Here is a 23,282-nt window from a genome sequence, read left to right as displayed (position 1 = left end):
CAGCCTGGGCATCTACTGGTGGCAAGAAAAAATGGTCTTCTGAACTTTTTAACTGGATATCAGTCACTGCCTTCCAGCCATCCAGACTGTCAAACCCAAGACTACTTTCTGTTTTTTACTGCAGTAAGATCTGAAGCCAAGTGTGTAACCCTTCTCGGCATATCTTTTGGACCTTTTGTGGTTCTATAATTATTTATTTATTATTATGAAACCATCACTTTGCATCTGGGCGTGAGTACCATGTGGAGGGAGAAAATGTTAAAAAGAGAAGCAAAAAGTCAGAATTGTAACGGTTTGCCAACTAAAGTGATCTCCATACACCACCCCTTCCATTTCTATCTACTATCCTCTCCTCCTTTGTTTCTCTTCCTGTTCACATTGTGTGCCCTGCTCATTTCAGTGCCACCACCCACTTAGGGGCTTCCTTGGTAGCTCAGATGTTCAAGAATCTGCCTGCAGTGCAGGAGACCCTGTTTCAATTCCTGGGTCAGGAAGATCTTCTGGAGAAGGGATAGGCTACCCACTCCAGTATTCTTGGGCTTCCCTGGTGGCTCAACTGATAAAAAATCTACCTGCAATGTGGGAGACCTGGGTTCAGTCCCTGGGTTGGGAAGATAGCCTGGAGAAGGGAACAGCTACCCACACCAGTATTCTGGCCTGGAGAATCCTATGGGCTGTATAGTCCATAGGGTCGCAAAGAGTTGGACACGACTGAGAGACTTTCACTTTCACCCACCTACAGTCAGACCTCTTTGCAGGAATTTAATTAGATGTACCTAATGGCCAAGTCCAAAATGCGGTTGAATTTTGGACCACTTACCTGTGTTTCTCCCCTATCCTTAGTGACCTGCTTTGTTGAATCTAATCTTGGTAGAATTTGGCATATCTCCCTCTGTCAAAACTCAACCACTCTTTAGTCATTTATTATGCACAATTGTGTCCTGTATTATTAATCTTTTGTATTTCTTCATTTGGGACTAATTTTGTATTTATTTGAGTCCTGTGTATGGATTAATGTTTTTGTACTTGCTTGAATCTTGTATATCAAGGAGAGTGACATAGGTTGTTTGTCTGTTCTTTCTAATTGAGGATCACATTTGTCTGTGGTTTCTCAAAGCACTTCTCAAAAGTTATATTTGAAATGAATAAGAGAAATAATGTCTTCGATACACAGACACCCAATAACAGCTCCATGCCCCCTTTGGAATTATTAACTTAATTCACTTCCATGAATATTTTTGGATAATCTCAATATTTTTTGAATCTCAGTTTCAGCACCATTTGTCAGTACTGTGCAAGTTACTGGGAAAGGGAAAAGAAATAAAAGAAATATAGAAGATGATCCCTCTTCTAGTGATTTTGTAGTTTGGTGAGAACAGGAGTAATATGTTGTTTAGAGAAACATAACCTAACTGTAAATTTAGATGTAAAAGATAATACCCAAAGAAACTTAGGGATGATGCATAAGTCAGTATACTAGAGTTCATGGGTGGAGGGGGCAGCGGAATTCTTGGAAAGGGAAGGATGTGAAATAAGCCTTAAAGGATAGACTGAACTTGACAAGAAGAGGAGGAGCAGGAGGGACACAGTAATAGGAGGATACAACAGGGGTAAATTTATAGAAGGTAGGAAGGGGCGTGGCATGATTTGGAAGGCTGTGGCATTGAACCCCAAATGGGGCATCTCAGATGATGAAGACTGGGACCTTATTATCAAAGATTTGAGGTTGCAGCTAGAAGGAGGTTGCTTGAGTTTTGAAACCAGAATACAATATATTAATATCAAATACATGTTTCTAGGGCTTCCCTGGTGGCTCAGACAATAAAGAATCTGCCTGTAATGCAGGAGACCTGAGTTCAATCCCCAGGTTGGGAAGATTCCCAGAGGAAGGCATGGAAACCTACTCCAGTATTCTTGCCTGGAGAATCCCTGTGGACGGAGGAGCCTAGCGGGCTACAGTCCATAGGGTTGTAAAGAGTCGACACGACTGAGTGACTAAGCACAGCACAAGTTTCTAAGAAGCTGAATGTAGCTAATAGTCTACAGAGTAGATGGAAGGGAATAAATGGAGCTCAGTCAGACTGTGTCATCAAATTTAAGCTGTTCAAATGGGAATCTGTTGGAGTCAGTCATTGAGAGGTGGTGACTGCTGGTTCATCCTAGCTGAGTGCTGGACTCAGGCAGTCGGAAACTCCTCACCCCCTCTCCATGGGATGTCCATTTTACCCATTGCTTCCACAGTGAGAGCTGTTTTCAGCTCTGAGAGTGAGTTGTTGAGACTGCCCAAATCAGTGGAGGCCTCTATATAAACTTTTAAGATTCTGGAGGGTAAATGTGGAGATCTGCTTGCCTGTGGCCCCCAAGACAAGCCTCTTTTATAAGTGCCTTGCTTATTAAACCTCCACCTAGCAGTCTGGAATAGCCTACTTCTTTTTTTGTGTGGGGCGGGGCGTGTCTCCTTGCCCTCTGCCTGACAGGTTTCAGATTTACCCACAGAACTCCCAAGGTTATGAACCAACAGTCATATTGCTTTACATTTGTTAAAGATAAACAGAAGCATATTACGAGTTTATTTCAGCAAAAATCGATCTGAATCAGGCAGCACCAAACTGGAATTGGTTAAGAGTGTTCCATTGACAGACAGGAGCCTGGGTAAGATTTTTATACCAAAGATATGGAAGCCAAGCAAGGAAACTTTTTGATTGACTAGAGCTTCAGGTTGCCTTATTTGGGAAAGCCTAGTTGGCTGTGATGAATTATCCTTGGGTTTTGACTTCTTAACCTTGAAGCGTGTACAGGTGTAGGCTTGGTTTGCCAGTACAGACTGCCAAGGTTTCAGAGCCACCCTAGTCTAATGACCTCCTTTTTCACTTAATTTAACACAGTCTTATAGTATTTTGCAGCTTTCAGAGCACTTTTGCTTACATTGTCTGTGTAAGACTCAGTAGAACACAAGCAGGTAAGTAGGGCAAACCATATCTCGATCTTTGTGGACAGAATCATAGACGTAGTGATGTTAAATGTCTTACCCAGTGTAGCTGTTTAGAGCTGGTGGAATCGGGACTTGATTATGGGAATGCAAATTTTGTCACCATAACCAGGGACCAGAAGAAACACCCCTTTCTTCGGTCTTCAAGTTGGTCTCAACAATCTTGAACATGCAGAACATTTCACTCTTGAAATTAGCTCACTTAAATTAGGCAGACCAGCTTCACTCATCACTGGGTCAAGTTTTCTGCTTACAAACACTGTCCATTTTATTAGAATTCAAGCAAGTATCTCTTAAGATGCTTTCTAAGACTTTAAATATATTGACTAAGTGAGAGAGATTCTCAACACTTTTAGAGGACCACCTTCGTTACAAGCTAGAGTTTTGGTCTGAAGCCTTACTCATAAATACCCTAGGAGGATGCACTCAAGGGTTTAGGACCATACATTATAACTGATTTTTTTTTCTTTAGAAAACTTTTTATTGAAGTATAGCATTAATACAGGAAAATGTACAGCTCAGTAAATTTTTACAAATTGCCCATACCTAGATCAAGAAACTAAACATAATAAGTATCTTAGAAGTGGCACTTACGCTACTTCCTAGTTGACTGACAACAAATAGTTGTTCTCTCTTTCTTTTTTGAACTTTGTTTATCAGATATATTAATTTTTGAAAATGTCATTGCTTTTATGTTTTATATGCCTATTTTAAGACCTGGAAATAGTTAACATTCTTTTATTCTTTTTGATCTTAGTGTTCCCTTCCATTTTTTAGCTGTATATATATAAATATTTTTTGCGTATAGTCTCTGGCACTGTTATAAAAGATACTGTCATTTTTAGGTAACCTGGAATAATTTTGATATAGCTAAATTTCAATTTGCAATCCTTTCACTACTTTGACAGTTGCCATTTGATTTTCAGGGTTTCACCACCTTAGACATTTCTCAGCTTTCTTTTTTTCTCTTTCATTTTAAATGTAATCTATAGACCTTGTGATCATTATCACCTAGATGGTTCTCACTCAGTTTGCTTTACTAGATCTGTCATCTGTGTTAATCTAAATCAGGGGATTTACATTAACAGAATCTAAATTCTGTTAATCAGAATTTTGATTAACAAAATTTAACAAAATTTTTGATTAACAAAAATCAGAATTTTTCTGATTCAACATCTATATGTCAATAGCAAGCTCAGTGCTTGATTTCCTCTGTTTAGTATATATCATTTAATGACCATTATAATCCTTTGTTATTACCAACACAAAGCTTGTTATTATTTTCATAAGGCCCACAGAGTTTGGTACCTTTTTTGAACTGTGATATATTTTAACAAAATAAATCTTAAAACAGTACCTGTGTCAGTTTACTAGTTTTGTTCTTTCAGCACTTGCTATTAAAACCCACACATATGGAGATATTGTGCTACTGGTGGTGACCTGGCTCTGTGATCCTGCCCTTGAAATTTTGTGAATCTGAGTCATAGGTCTTCCATAACCACGTGTCTGACTTAAAAAAAAAAAAAAAAATCTTAGCACCGATGTCTGATTCTGAAGTCACTTTTATGCCTTATGTTTTTCCCACATTCTGTCCTGAACCTGATCACTGTGGTTAATTTGAGTAAGACTTTGATTTGATCCCTATGACCTTAGCCTCTTTCCTAACTATGATTAACCCACTATGCAAATTTAATACCAAGAGTCGGGGAACTTACCCCTACCACATCCATGTCTAAGACTTCCATTTTGCTTGTGCCAACGGCCCTACTCTGATTCCTTTCTGACCTATGCTGTGTGCTGCAAGATAAACATACTCAGGTTAGGATATCTTGCAATATGGTTCACTGCTGTCTGTGCTAAGGAAGGAAGGTTCTTTGGAAAGGGAGAGGAGAGGCTTCTAATTGCATCTTCTCCCACATTCTCTCCAGGAGGGAGCAAAAGACATATCAGGGACTTTAAGTGTGACACCAAAGTTTTGCCTGGGAAGGGTAAACAGTCCATTTTCAGGAAAAAAGTAAATCTTATTATTAGATGATCAAGAACATAGATAAATCCAGGTAGATATCAAAGGGCTCCTTTCTCTCCTCTCTTTTTCTTTCTAGTGTCATTTTTTGTTGTTTGGGGTTTATGTTTCTGCTTCTCTCGTGAGTTTGGTGTCATAGTCAATATGATTTTTGGTTTTCTCTCTGGATATAGCTAATTGGACAGCAGCAAGAACCCTTGGGCTCTTAGATTTTGCATGTCATTTGCATCTTTTTTTTTTCTCTCTCCCTCTCTCTCACACACCAATTCTCACCACCTCTAGTTGCCTGACACACTTTCTTATGCTCAAAGCTTCCTTGTCTCTTTTGCTGCTGCTGCTTAGTCACTTCAGTTGTGTCCAACTCAATGCGACCCCAAGTACTGCAGCCTGCCAGGCTCCTCTGTCAATGGGATTCTCCAGGCAAGAGTACTGCCATGGCTTGCCGTGCCCTCCTGCAGGGGATCTTCCCAGCCCAGGGATCTAACCCAGGTCTCCCACATTGCAGGTGGGTTCTGTACCATATGAGCCACCAGGGAAGGCCTTGTCTCTTTGGGGTCTTTCCAAAGCACTGCCTCCCAAGAAGGAGAAACAAACAATGGGAGAAGCAGAGGCAGGTGACAGAGGGCGAAGTAGAACCAGCCTGCCCTTGAGTGTTCTTTGTATCTCTTATCTTTTCCTTGGAGGTGGTGGAGAGGCCAGGAGGAAGTCTTAGCACTTTCAGTTGTTCCTGCTCTTACAGGAAGAGGGGAGAGGGTCCTGTCCGATGGCGTGGTTTGGTGTCAGAATAGAGGGAAAGCACCTGCTAGCCTAGCCCCGACTGATTTGGTAAAAGACTGCTTCCTCCGGGTTTGTGAGCACCCTGGCGAGTCCTTCATGGACCTGATTCTCTCCTCTTAACAGATATTTGTATTCTTTTTGTGAAGGAAGAAAGACAAGATTTTCTCCCTTGGGGATAAAGAAAAAATTACATTTTGGGGGTGAAGACACATGATGCTTTACATAAAAAGTCATCAGTTCAGTTCAGTTGCTCAGTCGTGTCCGACTCTTTGCGACCCCGTGAATCACAGCACGCCAGGCCTCCCTGTCCATCACCAACTCCCAGAGTCTACCCAAACTCATGTCCGTTGAGTCGGTGATGCCATCCAGCCATCTCATCCTCTCTCGTCCCCTTCTCCTCCTGCCCCCAATCCCTCCCAGCATAGTTACATTCTAATCCTTTTTTCTCTTTTTACCAGAAGAAGGAACTGGAGATCTCAGTTCCCCAACCAGGGATTAAACCTCTGGGCCGAATCCTACTGCTAGGGCACCAGCGGACTCCCTTAGTTTGTTGGTTCTTATCAATAACAGGTATTAGGAGCATTCAGTGCCCTTGATGCTAGGATTATGAAGACAAAAGAAACATCCCTGACATCACATCAAACTCTGATGACTGTTTACAGTCAAGAGGGGAAAATGGGCTCATAAAGAGATGATGAAGCTCATATGTGACACCTGGAGGCTCATGAGAGCATGGGAGAGGGATCTGTAATCCTGCCTGAGATTGATGGTGGAGGGGATGGGTAGGAAAAGCTTCTTGTAGCAGTTTACTCGTTTAATGTAGAAGGACGAATGAGTGAAAGCGTGATTGAGGTGAGGTGGAGGGAGAAGAGAGAATGACATTGTTGGCAGAGGGTACAGCATTAGCAAAGCTTTGAAGCCAGAAGCACACGTGTGCACAGAGGGAATGTCAAGCAGTTCAGCGTCACTTGAGGATAAAGACGGGGGCTGGTGGGAGGGGATGAGAGATGAGGCCGGATAATTAGGCACGGGTGTCGTCTGCCATGTGAAGGAGTTTGGACCTTTTTCTATAGCTGAAGAGGTGCCAGGGAAGTTTAATGGGGACATGACATGGCTCTTCCTTTAACCTGACCATGACTTCAGTTCCATCCCACTTTGAGGAACTGCTGGGTATTTGTCAACCCAATGGTGTTGGAGGTGTTTTCCCCTGATAAGTGGACAAGCTGAATTCTTCAGAGAGATGCTGCCTGACCCATATGGCCCACTGACAGTTTGACAGTTGACAGCTTTTAGTCAGACTAGACTCACTTAAGCTGCTTACCCATCCTGAGGCGTGCACACGGCCAGAGCCTGGACTTCACATCATTCTGGCTGTCTTAATTGGGCACTAATTAAATGTTTTGGCTGGAAACCTCTCCTTGCCATGGCTGAATGGACTCATTTGAGGCCAATATTTCAGGGAAACATCTTGTTAGGCTGATCTGATTCCCTGTTCAAAAAGAGAATGCACATATTCAGTTTGTTTCTTCTTATTTCCGCCTAAGGATCTATTATATTTGTCTCCTTTGAAAAAAAAATGAGAAATGTAAAAGGATATGTGTGTATATGTCCATACGTGTATATGAGTGTATGTATTCACATGTACATGTACTACATATACTCACAGGTATTTGTACTCTCTCTCTCTCTATATATATATATGTCTATATACTCACACACACACATAGGACTCAGAATAGAAGCTGATGGAAAACATAGCCTTGCAGTCAGGCGACTAGAGGTCATATCTAAATTTTACTGAAGATTTACTTTAGACTAAACGTAATTAATCTGTTTATGGCTTAATTTCTGTATTTGTGACAGAGTCACCAGAGACACATTGGAATTTTACCGTAATCAGTTCAGTTCAGTTCAGTCACTCAGTCATGTCCGACTCTTTGCAATCCCATGGACTGCAGCACACCAGGCCTCCCTGTCCATCACCAACTTCCAGAGTTTACTCAAACTTGTGTCCATTGAGTTGGTGATGCCATCCAACCATCTCGTCCTCAGTCATCCCCTTCTCCTCCTGCCTTCAATCTTTCCCAGCATCAGGGTCTTTTCCAATGAGTCAGTTCTTCACATCAGGTGAGAAGGCAGTGGCACCCCACTCCAGTACTCTTGCCTGGAAAATCCCATGGACGGAGGAGCCTGGTAGGCTGCAGTCCATGGGGTCGCTAAGAGTCGGATACGACTGAGCAACTTCACTTTCACTTTTCACTTTCATGCATTGGAGAAGGAAATGGCAACCCACTCCAGTGTTCTTGCCTGGAGAATCCCAGGGACGGGGGAGCCTGGTGGTCTGCCGTCTCTGGGGTCGCTCAGAGTCGGACACGACTGAAGCGACTTAGCACTTAGCACTCACATCAGGTGGCCAAAGTATTGGAGTTTCAGCTTCAACATCAGTCCTTCCAATGAATATTCAGAACTGATTTCCCTTTAGGGTGGACTGGTTGGATCTCCTTGCAGTCCAAGGGACTCTCAAGAGTCTTCTCCAACACCACAGTTCAAAAGCATCAATTCTTTGGCACTCAGCTTTCTTTATAGTCCAGTTCTCACATCCATACATGACTACTGGAAAAACCATAGCTTGACTAGACAGACCTTTGTTGGCAAAGTAATGTCCCTGCTTTTGTTTGCCATAATATTTCAGTGTGAAACTTAGGGATGAGGGTGATTCATCTCTAATCTTACGGGGTTTACAGAAGGATTGATGGATGGACAAAGATCTTTTTCTACATTTACTTAGCTATTGTTGTTGTTTAGTTGCTAAGTCGTATCTGACTCTTTGGGGCACTATGGACGATAGCCCACCAGGCTCCTCTGTCCATGGGATTCTCCAGGCAAGAATACTGGAGTGGGTTGCCATTTCCTTCTCCAGGGGTTTTCCCCACCCAGGGATCGAACCCTCCATCTCCTGCATTGGCAGGTGGATTCTTTACCACTGAGCCACCTGGGAAGCCCTTACTTAGCTAATACATGCTGATAAAGATTTCTTTCTCAAAGCATTCCCAGGGGCCTGGGGCTCAATTCCCAGGGGGCTGGGGCTGGGGCCACTCTTCAGTTTACACTGAAAAGTATCCAAAGGGTGTCTGCAGTGTCTGGAGGAAGAGACCTGCAGCAGATAGATTGGAGGAGAAACACTGAATAGACCATCCATCTGTGGATCTTCAGGAGCCAGTTATACCACTATTGCCCCCTGGCACAGACTATCATTGCTATGAAGAAGCAATCATTTCTTTAGTAATTTCTTCACGTGCTGAAATTAAACCTGTCCTGAATGTTGCTTTTCTGGAAAAATAAATTTAGTGTTGTGATAATTGTTTCTAAAATAATGATGGTCTCATTGTATTAAACAAAAACTAATGTGAAAATCCTCTAATGAGGATTTTCAAAGGTTTGCATTAATTCCTAAATTCTAGTTTTCTCTGAAAAAATAGAATTAGATAACAGGGTTCAAAGATGACATTTTCTCTGGAAAAGGAAAAATAAAATGTGCTCCAGTTCAGGTGTCTTCACTTGACTACAACATTAATATATATCGTATCCACTAAGTGGAGGTTTACAAGACAAAAACCTCATCAATTAGCTATTCTTGAATATATTTGCATTTGATTACTAAGGAGTAACTTGTTCCTGGTCAACAAAACAACAATAGTAAAACACAAGGAAGGAAAACTCCACTGTGTCTGAACTAAAGTGGATCTTCAGAACCTCTGTGATGTGTGTGCTGCTTTAGGTCTTAAGGACACATGAAAGTGTCTGTTGAACTTTCTCGTATTCACTTTATTTAATGAAAAATGTTTTCCTCCTTGTTTTGCCACTTCCTTCCTCCTCCAGATCCACTCCTCCTCCTCCTCTTTTTGTTCTGAGCAATGATTCTGTGTGTTCTCTTCCTATTTAAAATTTAAAGAGTTACATTTGGGAGAGGAACAATGTAGGGAAAAGAAACCCCTGGAGTGTGTCTGATGTGATCGTTCTCCTCTGTGCCACCATTTTCCTCCCGCTGTGGGAGCGCTAAATGATAATGCCTGATACCTTTCTGAATAAAGCCTGACACGGTTTCCAGCTGTGAGCATGTGATCAGTTTTTATGTTTGATTTTTGCACATAAGTATACTACTGCAAGCATGTCCACAAACTACTTCACAAATGCTTAAGGGGGGAATTGCTATTGAGTGAATCAAACATTAAACAAACACTGAGTGATTGCACTAAAAAAAAACCCAAAAAAACAAAAAACCCTACATTTATTTTAGAAAGCTATGTTTCTGTTCAAACCCCGAATTTTAAAAAACATTTAATTTCTGTTGAATGGTCAGGTATCACCAAACAATCAACTCTCAAGGCATTTATTTTCGGGCCAATTCTAGTCTGACATAAGTTGTCCAAATAGAACGGAGAAGGTGTTGCTCTCTGTACTTTGCTGTCATGATTAAATATGATTGTAATTATGCAATGGGCTGGTTCATTTGTGAGAAACACTGATTAACATAATCCTCTATTATGTCATCTTAAAATGGAGTCTTATAAGCTATGATTTTTTAAATCCATATTTTTCTTGAAGCAGCATATTGCACATCTATGATCCTGGGTTTAGTGATGCATCTTGACAATATTATAGTCTTAGATGTCAGAGCATTCTGTTTTAATGTCTTTCCTGTAATATATAATATATACTTCTTATTGTTAATGCGTTGATATCCATGAAAAGACTACCTATTCAAATCACTTTCCTGAATTTAGAACAAAAATAAATTATTAGTATACCTGTTAATTCTGAAGGCCTACTGCTGACATTTATAAAGTCTGTGGTATGCCATGATGTTTGTTAAACACCAAAACTTATCATAGAGGATACTTCTTCCTGGCTCACTGATCAGAGGAGGAAAAAGGTGGGAGGGCACTCCAGAAGGAATACACCAGCAGACAAAAAAGAAAATTAGTTTACTATTAGTGGTAAGACAGTTCAGTCATTGGTTGGAATTTAATGGTTTAGATTGGGAGACGAGGCGCATAATTTATGAATTACTGAGAAATACCTGTAATTACATTTTTTAAAAGAAAGAAAAAAAAGAAACAACAGCCTCTTTCATGCCAAGTTCTTGGTTGTCAGAATCCCATTCCTGGCAGTCTTGCAAGTCCCAGTTCAGGAGAGTGGCCCCCCTCCTAGCCTCAGACTTGTTTACTGGTTGTAATACTAGATTTGGAGGGACAGGATCATTACATTTAGTCAGAGTCAAGATGTCAAGTTTCTCAGCAAAAGTAGGAGACCAAAATCAAACATTCCAGTCCCGACTTCTGCTCCTGAATGTGGCAGCATGAATGTGCTCCATGACAAAAATGGATACTGGAAGGGGTCATTCTGGGATGACTGTTGGTGGGGACTTGCTTGTTTTTTACTTCACGGGCATCTACTTTAAACTCTAGCAGAACCTTTCCAGGGATGATCAGTTGTTTTCTGGTATTTCCTGATTATCCTGATTATTGACAGAGTTTCTAGCTGCATCTTTACTGTGGGTGACATGATTAAACCACCGCTGACATCCAGTCATGTTTAGGGTCAGTCATTACAGTATCAAAGAAAGTAGAGAAATAAAGGAGATGAATGGCAGTTAGTTATTAAAATCTCTGCAGAGATATGGGAGCTGTTCACTGATACTACTTTCATGAACTTTTTTCTTCAGTGTATGGGCAAAAGAATAAGGCTAGCCATTCACATAAATACTGAATCTAGGAATTTTGGGGGATTGAGGATTGTTCCCAGTCTTGTTTTGGATTTTGATAAGCCATCAACTATTTGCCCTCTGTCTCAGTTTCTCTCTCTCTCTCTATATATATATACACATACTACACTTGTATCAGGCTTCCCTGATAACTCAGTTGGTAAAGAATCTCCCTGCAGTGCAGGAGACCTTGGTTCAATTCCTGGGTCAGGAAGATCCACTGGAGAAGGGATAGGCTACCCACTCCGGTATTCTTGGGCTTCCCTTGTGGCTCAGCTGGTAAAGAGTCTGCCTGCAGTGTGGAGACCTGGGTTCAATCTCTGGGTTGGGACTCGAAGGCGCCAGAGCATAAGCTTAGTAGTGTGTCATACAGGCTTAGTTGCCCTGCGGCCTGTGGGATTTTCCCAGACCAGGAATTGAATCAGTGTGTCCTCTCCATTACAAGGCAGATTCTTAACCACTGGACCACCAGGGAAGCCTGAGGTATATGTTAATCATACATATATTGAATAGGTGTTCAGTAAGTGCATATGTCGGAGAAAGCAATGGCACCCCACTCCAGTACTCTTGCCTGGAAAATCCCATGGACAAAGGAGCCTGGAAGGCTGAAGTCCATGGAGTCACTGAGGGTCGGACATGACTGAGCAACTTCAGTTGCTTTCACTTTCACTTTTCACTTTCATGCATTGGAGAAGGAAATGGCAACCCACTCCAGTGTTCTTGCCTGGAGAATCCCAGGGACGGGGGAGCCTGGTGGGCTGCCGTCTATGGGGTCGCACAGAGTCAGACACGACTGAAGCGACTTAGCAGCAGCAGCAGCAAGTGCATATGTGAGGACTGTCATCTATCATCTATCTGTTCATCCCTCTATCCATGTATCCCCCTTTGAAGTGTGAGATTAGTAATTGCCCATCTTTCTTCCAGTTGGCACATTAGAATTTAAATTAAAAAATATGGTATTTGGAGAGTGATTGAGCATTGGTGTAGACATTTGCCAGGATTAAAACTTCCAGAACTGGTTGGAAGATGTAGGGGAAAAGAGCAGTGGGGGAGTGGAGAATTATCAGAAAATTTATAACAACTAAGGTATCTGTTGGGCTTTCTAGGTGGCTCAGTGGTAAAGAATCTACCTGCAAATGCAGGAGCCTCACGAGACACAGGTTCCATGCCTGGGTTGGGAAGATTCCCTGGAGAAGGGAATGGCAACCCACTCCAGTATTCTTGCCTGGAGCATACCGTGGACATGCCAGGCTACACAGTCCATGTGGTCGCAAAGAGTCAGACACGACTGAGAGTGCAGCAGAGGCATCTGTGTCATGAGCAGAGTGGTCTCTGTCTAGTCTTTCTGAATTTGTATGCTTCCTTTTTTTCTGTTAAATGCAGATAATAATATTTCTTATTCGCATACCCTGAGTAGTCGTTTCCAAACAGCTGTGACATACCAGACGTCCTGCAGTTTATAACGTGGAGAGACAGGGAAAGGGAATGTCACCTTTCAGTGTACTATTTAAAGAGGGAAAGTGGTATCCTAGACTTTCACTGTGATCCCAGCTCCATCCCCTTAAATTTCATTGGCTAGAACTGTGGTGCAAGCTTATATTTTCACCAATCACTGACAAGATGAATGAGTCTTTCCGAGGCAACAAAATAGAGGCCTGTGCTCGGTTCAGAACTAGAAAGGACAGTTTTCTAAAGCTGTTTTCTTCAGTGTCAGATAGAAAAAACCTTTCTGGCCCACCATTTTAGCATTTTATGGACTCATCACAAATCTTACCTAAATCCTGTTTGCTTTTAAGAAGTGATAGTAGCTTTTACAATGTTTCAGTTTAAGTAATTCAGAAATTCTTTGGAAGGATAAATTAATGAAATAGTAACAGTCAAGACTACCTTACCGTTTAGGTAAATCCAGATTCTTCATCTACTCCTGCCACCACTGTTTCCCAATTAAACAGCCAATAGAGTCAATCCTTAGAATGGATTAATGACCTGCAAAATTCCATTTACACATAGCCATTCTTGAGTTTTATTAGTGGAAAAATACAAACTGATCTGTGGTCATGGATTATTACAGATTCACTCCAGACTGCTGAACTGAACTCTGATGAACCTGCGACACTCTCCATTAAACCTCAGAATGAGCTTTCTCTTAATTGGGGAGTAAGACGGGAAAAGTAAACTAGTGACTGGTAAATGCCAGACTTGTGAATCATTGCTTTATTTTGGACAGAGTGTTGAAACATTTTTAGATGTGCATGGAGGTGAAGCCAGGGAAGGGGGAAGAAGTGCATTCATTTACTAAGCCATACTCTGTTCTAGGCAATAGTAATTTTAAAAAATTAAATATAATACAAAGCAGGGAGTATTGTAATTGTTTTTAGATGATAAAATTGATATCAGAAAGAGTAGGTGACTTGTGCCAAGATAAATAATTAGTAGTGAATCTAGGATTGAAACAAAGGCATTCTATAGACATTTATTGAGCCAGGCTCTAGAAATAAAGTAGTGAAGAACCCAAACAGATCTTTGCCCTTCTGGGGGCCTACTATCCACTGGAGGAAACCAAAAACATTTTTTAAAGATTCATTCAAAAATATACATGATTATAAATTGTGATAAATATTATGAAGAAAAAGCACACAACTTCCATGGGTGTTTTTATCACGTCATCTAAGTGGAGACCTAGAGGAAGGAGAAATATCATATAGGTGCGGAGTGGAAAAACTTCTGTTCTCTGTGAGGAAATGGCCTGAATTTCAGCCTGAAGTGAGAGCTGAGAATTGGCCACTGTGACCAGGGCATGGTAATTGAGGGCTGATGAGATGAAGCTGGAAAATAGTCAAGAATCAGACTTTTGTAGAAGTTTAGAAAAAGTCCCCAAGATCGAATTAGATTTTTATCTAAATGCAGAGGAATACCATGGCAGCAGGGAATGTCATAAAGAGATTTACAAAATCACTCCTGTTGCCATGTAGGAAATAATTGAAGGGATTATTTTTTAAATATCAAGATAATTCAGTAAATATTTTAAATGTTAATTGTATATACGTCTAACTAGTGTTAGTTAAGAATGCAAAGAAATAGAGGAAAACAATAGAATGGGAAAGACTAGAGATAGATCTCTTCAAGAAAATTAGAGATACCAAGGGAACATTTCATGCAAAGATGGGCACAGTAAAAGACAAAAATGGTATGGACCTAACAGAAGCAGAAGATATTAAGAAGAGGTGGCAAGAATACATAGAAGAACTATACAAAAAAGATCTTCATGACCCAGATAACCATGATGGTGTAATCACTCACCTATAATCAGACATCCTGGAATGCAAAGTCAAGTGGGACTTTGCAAACAAAGCTAGTGGAGGTGATCGAATTCCAGATGAGCGACTTTAAATCCTAAAAGATGATGCTGTGAAAGTGCTGCACTCAACATGCCAGCAAATCTGGAAAACTCAGCAGTGGCCACAGGCCTGGAAAAGGTCAGTTTTCATTCCAATCCCAAAGAAAGGCAATGCCAAAGAATGATCAAACTACCACACAATTGCACTCGTCCCATACACCAGCAAAATAACATTCAAAATTCTCCAAGCCAGGCCTCAACATGTGAACCATGAACTTTCAGATATTCAAGCTGGATTTAGAAAAGGTAGAGACACCAGAGATAAAATTTCCAACATCCGTTGGATCATGGAAAAAGCGAGAGAATTCCAAAAAAGCATCTATTTCTGCTTTATTGACTACGCCAGAGACTTTGACTGTGTGGATCACAACAAACTGTGGAAAATCCTTAAAGAAATGGGAATACCAGATCACATGACCTGCCTGCTGAGAAATCTGTATGCAGTTCAAGAAGCAACAGTTAGAACTGGACATAGAACAGACTGGTTCCAAATCGATAAAGGAATACATCAAGGCTGTATACTGTCACCCTGCCTATTTAAATTCTGTTCAGAGTACATTGTAAGAAATGCTGGGCTGGAAGAAGCACAAGCTGGAATCAAGATTGCTGGGAGAAATATCAATAACCTCAGATATATGCAGATGACACCACCCTTATGGCAGAAAGTGAAGAACTAAAGAGCCTCTTGGTGAAAGTGAAAGAGGAGAGTGAAAAAGTTGGCTTAAAGCTCAACATTCAGAAAACTAAGATCATGGCATCTGGTCCCATCATTTCATGGCAAATAGATGGGAAACAATGGAAACAGTGAGAGACTTCATTTTCTTGGGCTCCAAAATCACTGCAGATGGTGATTGCAGCCATGAAATTAAAAGACGCTTACTCCTTGGAAGAAAAGTTATGAGCAACCTAGACAGCATATTAAAAAGCAGAGACATTACTTTGCCAAAAAAGGTCCATCTAATCAAAGCTTTGGTTTTTCCAGTAGTCATGTATAGATGTAAGAGTTGGACAATAAAGAAAGCTGAGCACGGAAGAATTGATGCTTTTGAACTGTGGTGTTGGAGAAGACTCTTGAGAGTCCCTTGGACTACAAGGAGATCCAACCTGTCAATCCTAAAGGAAACCAGTCCTGAATATTCATTGGAAGGGTTGATGCTGAAGCTCAAACTCCAATACTTTGGCCATCTGATGCAAAGAACTGACTCACTGGAATAAATCCTAATGCTGGGAAAGATTGAAAACAGGAGGAGAAAGGGATGACAGAGATGAGATGATTTAATGGCATCACTGACTCGATAGACATGAGTTTGAGTAATCTCTGGGAGTTGGTAATGGACAGGGAAGCCTGGTGTGCTGCAGTCCGTGGGGTCTCAGAGAGTCAGACATGACTGAGCGACTGAACTGAACTGAATTAATGTTAGTTATGAGTGCATGTTATGAATGAATTTGCAGGCCCAAAGTGATACAGTGCTTTAAAGATAGATTGTATTTGATAGATAGCTAACATTGGAGAGAGACTTGTTTGCTAAAATGGGTCTGAAAAAATGTTGTTAGATAATTCTAATGACAAAATATGTATTTTATATTTCATTTTGCAAATGAGTAAATGAATAAACTTTTCCCCCGATTCCTCTTCACCTATCGTAATTCTCTCTCTCTCTCTTTTTTTTCCCCTACTTCTTATGCATTTATACATCAAGAGACTGGGCCTTCTAAAACTATCTGCTTAAATTAATTTCTTTTTTTGAGAACTTGACATTCTTTAAATTAAAGCTTCCTAATGCTAAATATCTAGCAAGCTGCTGAGCAGTTTTACAGTAGGAGAAACCAAGTGTCCAAAATGTACCTCTGCCCTACAGTTTTTAGAATTTAAAATTATAGCTGATTAGACTGTATGAAAGACATATTGAAAAGGTTCCTAGTTGTCTTCCCTACCCAGAGACAGTGATGGGCTGTTATTATGGGGAGTGTACTGGTGTTTCTATGAAGAAATTATTACCAGGGGTGCAAGTGAATGCTTGTCCATAAAGACAAGCTTTGACCCTTAAGATGTCTGCTTATATTATATGCCTTTTCAGTAGCTGTCTGATCCACAAGTGAACTATCAACCCAAACTAAAACAGAAAAACAAAATAAAAAGCAGATTTGGGAGGCCACATAAAAGATCATCTAACTTACCTGTGTTTATATTTCAAGCAGAGAATCTTCTAAACTTTTTGAAGTGGTTGGGTTCTTTTTGTTTGGTGTCATCAAGGAAAGAGACTGTCTCTTCCCACTGGATCTACATATATGCCAAAACACAGTCATAGCGCGCCTGGGAGAATCTCTTGGTGAGCAGGTCTAGAGTGGGTGACTGTTTGGTCTTTGTGCTCCCTGGGATGCTCCTGGTGACCAGGTTTTGAAGGTGCTGTCTGTCTGAATTGTCTCTTTCCTTTTCACCTTCTGCTTACCCTTCAAAATGCGGTGATGCTACCTTTTCAGGGCAGCCTTCCCTGAATTCTCCTTTAGATTAAATTAGATTACATTCCCTTGTTATGGACCCTCTGAGCACCATGGCATTTATCACAGCTGAAATTGTACAAGTATTTGCTTGGTTATTTGATTAATATCTAGTTTGTGAGCTCCATCAGGTTAATGACAGTGTCTGCTTTTGCTCAGTGGCATCCAGCATATATAAATGTGACCAGGTGAAGGCAATTGCTGTCTCCATTGGTACCATAATAAAGTAGTATTTTAAAGATATTCATTACCAAGATTAAGTTTATTGTGAAATATATCTCATTATTTTTTAGAGCTCCATACCAATTCCTTCCCCCTTTTCAAATAAATCAACTGAATCATGAAAATTGAAGGCTTTTTGCAGTTAGTTTCAGTATTTGTCTGTGACCCAGACTTAGAAATTCATTTTACATCATAACTCTGTACCTGCATGCATCATATATATGAATAAAAGTTTCACAAAAAACTTCTGTTGTATTGTACCAACTCCCATTCTATTATTTAAAAAGAATCTGATTATAAACTAAAAATATATATTGTACTTTCCACTAACAAGTTGTGATACAATATTAGAAAAGCACTTAAATGGTTCATCTAATTAGGATTCTTCCCATTACAAGATAAATGACTCAAAATTTAAATTAAATAGCCGTTGATAGTATTATGCATACTTCTTGCTTTCTTTGACTATTCTGTACTGAACACATTTTTTTTTTTTTTACATTTGAGTGTATTGCACTTATAATCAGAAAAAGATTAGGAAATTAAAGTTGTCCAGTGATTATATGGTCATTGCTATAATATGTACACTTCTTTGGTTTTGAACATTCTAAATCTTAGCATCTCACTAATCTCTCAATTCACATTGTCTCATCTCTCCAAAGATTCCTCTTCTTCAAATCTTCACACAGTCCTCCAACTTCCAATTTGTGCTCTAAAGAGCTATTATGTAAAACTGTTTTCCTGGCTCTTCTTTTGCAGTCTCACCCACTCACATCCAATATATAGATGCTCGGAAGACAAGTACTGTGAGTGTCGCTTACAATTTAGACGATCAGCTTCTCGCCAGGAAATGCACTTATTCCAGTATTCCAGTATGTATGTATGGTACAAAGGACATCGTGTTGTTGATGTTTAACATTGTTTGTTAGTATCATTATCAACATAGTAATGTTATTAATAGCATTGTCAGAAACAGCAGCAATCACCAAGATAACAGCCTTAACAACAGTGGCATTTACAGTATGCCATTATATTAATTATCACAATGGATCTGACAGGCTGCTCCAAAGAATTCACATTAGTGAATACTTTATGATTTTAAACTCAAGAGGAAAACCTGAAGCTACATCAATCCTAATACGCCCTTGTCTTCATGTACCTCCCTTTTTCCCTAAGTTTAAGAAAACAAAGAGGAAAATGATAAAACTGTTACCAAACCAAATTTATTAATGGGATTAAATAAGTTGTTAGCTGGGTAATAAAGGGATGTGACAAAGAATGCATAATTTTTTTGCTCTGTAATTTGATCACTGTCATTTGACTGGATGCAAGTAGTTCATCAGAAGGAAATGTGTGTACCCAGCAAGAAGAAACCATGAGAGGCAAGGACTCTTGCGTATTTAATATGTCTAAATATACTTCAGTTGACAAAATATTTTCCTCTGTTGGGGAAAAGAATGGCATATCAGAATGGCATGGACCCTGGAAGCTAGTTTTAAAACTTTGTGTGTTGTGATTCTGTAGTCATGAACATTAAGAGTGGGATAAAAGTCATTATCAGTGGAATGTTCTCTCAATTTAAATAGAACTGAACTTCACAAAGCAATTTTTTTTTACTTCTGTATAAATTAAAAGTTGATTATAATTTATAAAATAAGCTTCTAATCCTTATTCTGAAAGTTTATTTACTAATCAATAACGTACTTACAATTCCAGTGTCACTGGGCAGATTTGAAGACTGAGTAATCAAAATGTTCTACTGATTAGGGGTTCCTGGGAAATATAAGATTATCTGTTTGAGTTTTATAGACTCAGTTTCTATGGATGTATCCTGCCTTTATTTTTGGTTATATGAAGTAATTATTAGGTCCAAAACTGTCTTCTTTGATGGTATGCTATTCAGGTAGCTTATCTTAGAAACTTGTATCACTGACGGCCTTAGGAAGTCATTGAGTATGTGACATTAAATTCTGGAGATAGTCATGGATAGGCAGCAGTCTAAAAGTACATGATGCATACTGATTTCTAGTCAATAAGAGCATATTCTTGTTTTATATTTATGTTTGGTGTTATAAAAGTTAAACTTGGTAAAATAAACTATTTGTATTTTTAGGTTTTTATTTATAGTTGTGTTTAATGTTTATTTATTTGAAAGTGTAATATGTCTTTGTTTAGGATTTGTTGAAAATATCTAACCTAAGGCTAACTCACATTATGGCTAATTTGTAACACATGGTTATCGAGACGACCTTTATCTCAGATCTTTTGAACTAAGTAAGATTGGGCATGTTCAAATGGTGCTAGAGCATAAGAGAACTCAGATGACTAAATGAAAAGGTAGATCCAGGTTCTTTGTTAAATCGATATTCAAAAGTTCGATCCAGCTGCAGTGCTCTTCAGGTGCCAGTCAATAGTCTTAGGCTTTATGTGGAAGAAAAAGCAGTCATGATAAGTTAAAATAAGTCATTGCTCTCAACCTGTTAGAAGCAGTTACGTTTCATCAGATACTTTTCATAAAATTGAGCAGTTGTTCTAAAACTCTTGGAAAATTCCAAAGGAAGTATGCACACGGCATCAGATGGAAGACACATTGTAGATGGCTGTGCAGCTTTACTGGTTCACAGAAGACAAAGTGTTAATAGAAATCATAAAGGTAAACCATACGGCCAGGCATTTAACACTTTAGGGTTCTCAGGTTGTGCAGTGGTAAAGAATCCACCTGCTAATGCAGGAAATGCAGAAGACATGGGTTCAATTCCTGGGCTAGGAAGATCCTCTGGAGTAGGAAATGACAACCACTCCAGTAATCTTGCCTGGAAAATTCCATGGACTGAGAAATCTGGTGGGCTACAGTCCATGTGGTTGCAAAGAGTTGGATGCGACTGAGCAAACACATACACACACACACATTTAACACTTTAACTCAAGAATGACAATATTTTCAAACTTATTTATGTTGAGTTTTTTCTTGGGGAGCCTTGGGACTCATAGCAGCATTCCTCTTCACTTGTAATATTAGGTATTTGAGGCTTTGTTTTGTTCACATGACTCTCCCAAGATGACAGAGCTGGGCCAAGAACTCAGGTGTCCCCACTTCCAGCTCTGATCTTTACACCTTATTTTATGCAGCGTCTAACAGCCACAAGGAACTTTATTTGTGCATTTATTCTGGTAAAGCACGTTGCTATCTACTGGAATTCAAAAGATGAGATGAAAAGTAAAATTGTGGTAACTGCACCCGAGGGACAACATGCTGCGTTTGCTTTGGTCTTAAATTCTTGGATTTCTGGGAAGAGACTTTGATAATTCTAATGAGTACTTATACCTCTTATCTTTTTAAAACTGTGCTGTCATGGTGTGTAACAGAATCAGTGTTTTGAGACATCTTCTCTTTAGAGAGAACACAAATTCTCCCCCAACCCTCCAAAATGCTTCTTTCAGTGTTTGGTCACTGTTATTCAGTAAAACGTACATCAGTGTCAAGAACCGGGCAGATGTTAAAAACCTTTGTGGTCCCCACCAGCCAGGGGGTTCCTCTGTTTTTTATTTCCTGGCTGCTTGGCATGTTCCTGTGACATACAACAAGCCCCCATTATAAAGGATTATACGATGAGTCAACGAGCTTGTGAAAGATAGCAACCAAATGGTGACTCCCAATTACATGAAAAATTACTATAATCACCCCTGCTGTAACACCCGTCTGTTGGCAGAGTGGTTGATCCCCATGAAAAGCTTTAAAAGAAGGCCTAGTGTATTAAATACAAATCTCAGTTCTGTGTGTAATCATAAAAATTAACACTGTCACTTAAAAAAAAAAATCTAATTGGTGTCCTAAAGGGAAACCTACTAGGCTATGTAAAGTAGCTATTGTGAAAATGTTTAGCCTTTTGAATGTATTTCAGATAGGCTTTGCATTGCCAGATTTGTCAGCCAAAATTTCACTAAACATATTTGTCAGGGGCTGAGGCCATAATCTGCAAAACAGACATTGGCATAGAGATTAAAGATCAAGAGAATTATATAGGCTTTGTTACCATATGCCAAGATTCTTTTTTAAAAGTAAGTTTGTTTTGTGTGGGCTGTAACCAGAAGTAAGCACTATCCTTGGTATTTAAAACAGGAGCATCTTCCAGCCCACAAAAGCAACAAAACCCTTTCATTCATAGACCTGGGGTTGGAGAGATGCAGTTGGGGAGCAAGATGTTTCTGACTTTGCTCCCCCAGTTTCCTTCCTGTCTTTCTAGTGTAAGTCTCCTATGTGTGTTGTGGATGAAACACCAAGGACAGAAGAGCTACGGAGTCAAAAATTGTGCTCTTTCTGGACAGGGAGGAGCCTGCCCGGATGCCTTCACTATTCAGGGAGGGAATGTGTCCCCAACATGCAGGGTACAGACTTCGCAATCTGGTCTCTCTTTTCTTGCCACAGATGACACCTTCACATTTATCAAGCTCCTGCCATGTCATTTTACACTTAGAAACATCAGTGACTGAAAATGTCTGGGTGCAAGACTCCAGAGTTCCTGCCCCAGCCTTGGAGCAACCTTGCCAGAGGCTCTTAGTTTAAGTCACAGAATCACTCAACTCCCCACTCCTTGAAGAAGAGTATGAATCAGGTGGATTCTCAGGACTCTTGCCCTTGAAAATTTTGTGAACCTGTAAAGAATCAGACCTTGCCTAGTTTGCAAATACAGCCCTCTTAGACGCAGCAAGAAAAAGTGCTCTATATTGCCATAATATATGCTTCAAAGTTTAAAATGGCAGAGTGCTTCCCCCAAACAGCTGGGGGGAAGCATGATGATAGAAAACTAGGAAAATATAAAGTGTCTCTTGGCGTTCCAGTCAGTCTCATATAGGGGAGGCTTTCCGTAGAAATGTGGATACTGTCTGGGTATTTACAATAGCCAAATATAGTGATGACATTCTGGCGCATTTACACATCTGAGATGACTGTATGCGAAACTGGTGGGAACACTTCATAATTTGGACAATGTTTTAACAGAGAAAGCCTAGTCCACAGATAACTGGGACACAAAAAATTAATTTACCATTGATGTAAAGGAATCACATGCATTTTGGGAACTTTCAAAGGCGCTTACACTAAAGCTTTTCCAAGCCACTTTAAATTATATCTTCATCACACAAATGAAATATCGCCCAAAGAACCGCTGACTGAGAGAAGTGGCAAGCAGCCTTCCAGACTTTATTCAGTATTCACATCCAATCACATTGGTAAACATAAATACATCACAGTGCTTATTCAAACACTCACAAGTTATCTATAGAAAGACAAACTACCATATATTCTCTGAAATAGATTTTCCCTCCGTTTCTCTCTTTCATTTGCATTCAGTATATTAGCTGTGAAGTTTGTCCCCCTTTCTCCCCCACCCCCTTTTTGGGAAGCAAATTATAGACTCTTCCTGGCCCCACCCATAATTGTCCACATTTTCTTGAGACAAACTCTGCCACATTGAGACAAAGTTCACAGCAAGCAGAAACTCTAGGAAGCATCCAGAAGGGGTTTTGAGACAGACACTTTGGTTCTCGACAGGAGGGGAGAGCCCGTTTCCCTCCAGACTGGAGTTCTGGGAGTCCATCTTTAGGAACCACT

General features: G+C 40.0%; 1 long non-coding RNA gene across 4 annotated transcripts in view; it reads left to right on the top strand.

The window, feature by feature from the left end:
* The window catches only part of LOC147363268 (uncharacterized), a 588,890-nt gene that overhangs the window by 127,655 nt on the left and 437,953 nt on the right, over positions 1-23,282 (top strand). The gene's annotated exons all lie outside the window — the stretch shown is intronic.

The sequence above is a fragment of the Bos grunniens genome, chromosome 11, assembly GCF_055505025.1.
Source record: "Bos grunniens cultivar Pamir isolate PY7600 chromosome 11, Bosgru_T2T1.0, whole genome shotgun sequence".
NCBI classification, from domain to species: Eukaryota; Metazoa; Chordata; class Mammalia; order Artiodactyla; family Bovidae; genus Bos; species Bos grunniens.
This window is presented reverse-complemented; position numbering and strand designations above follow the sequence as displayed.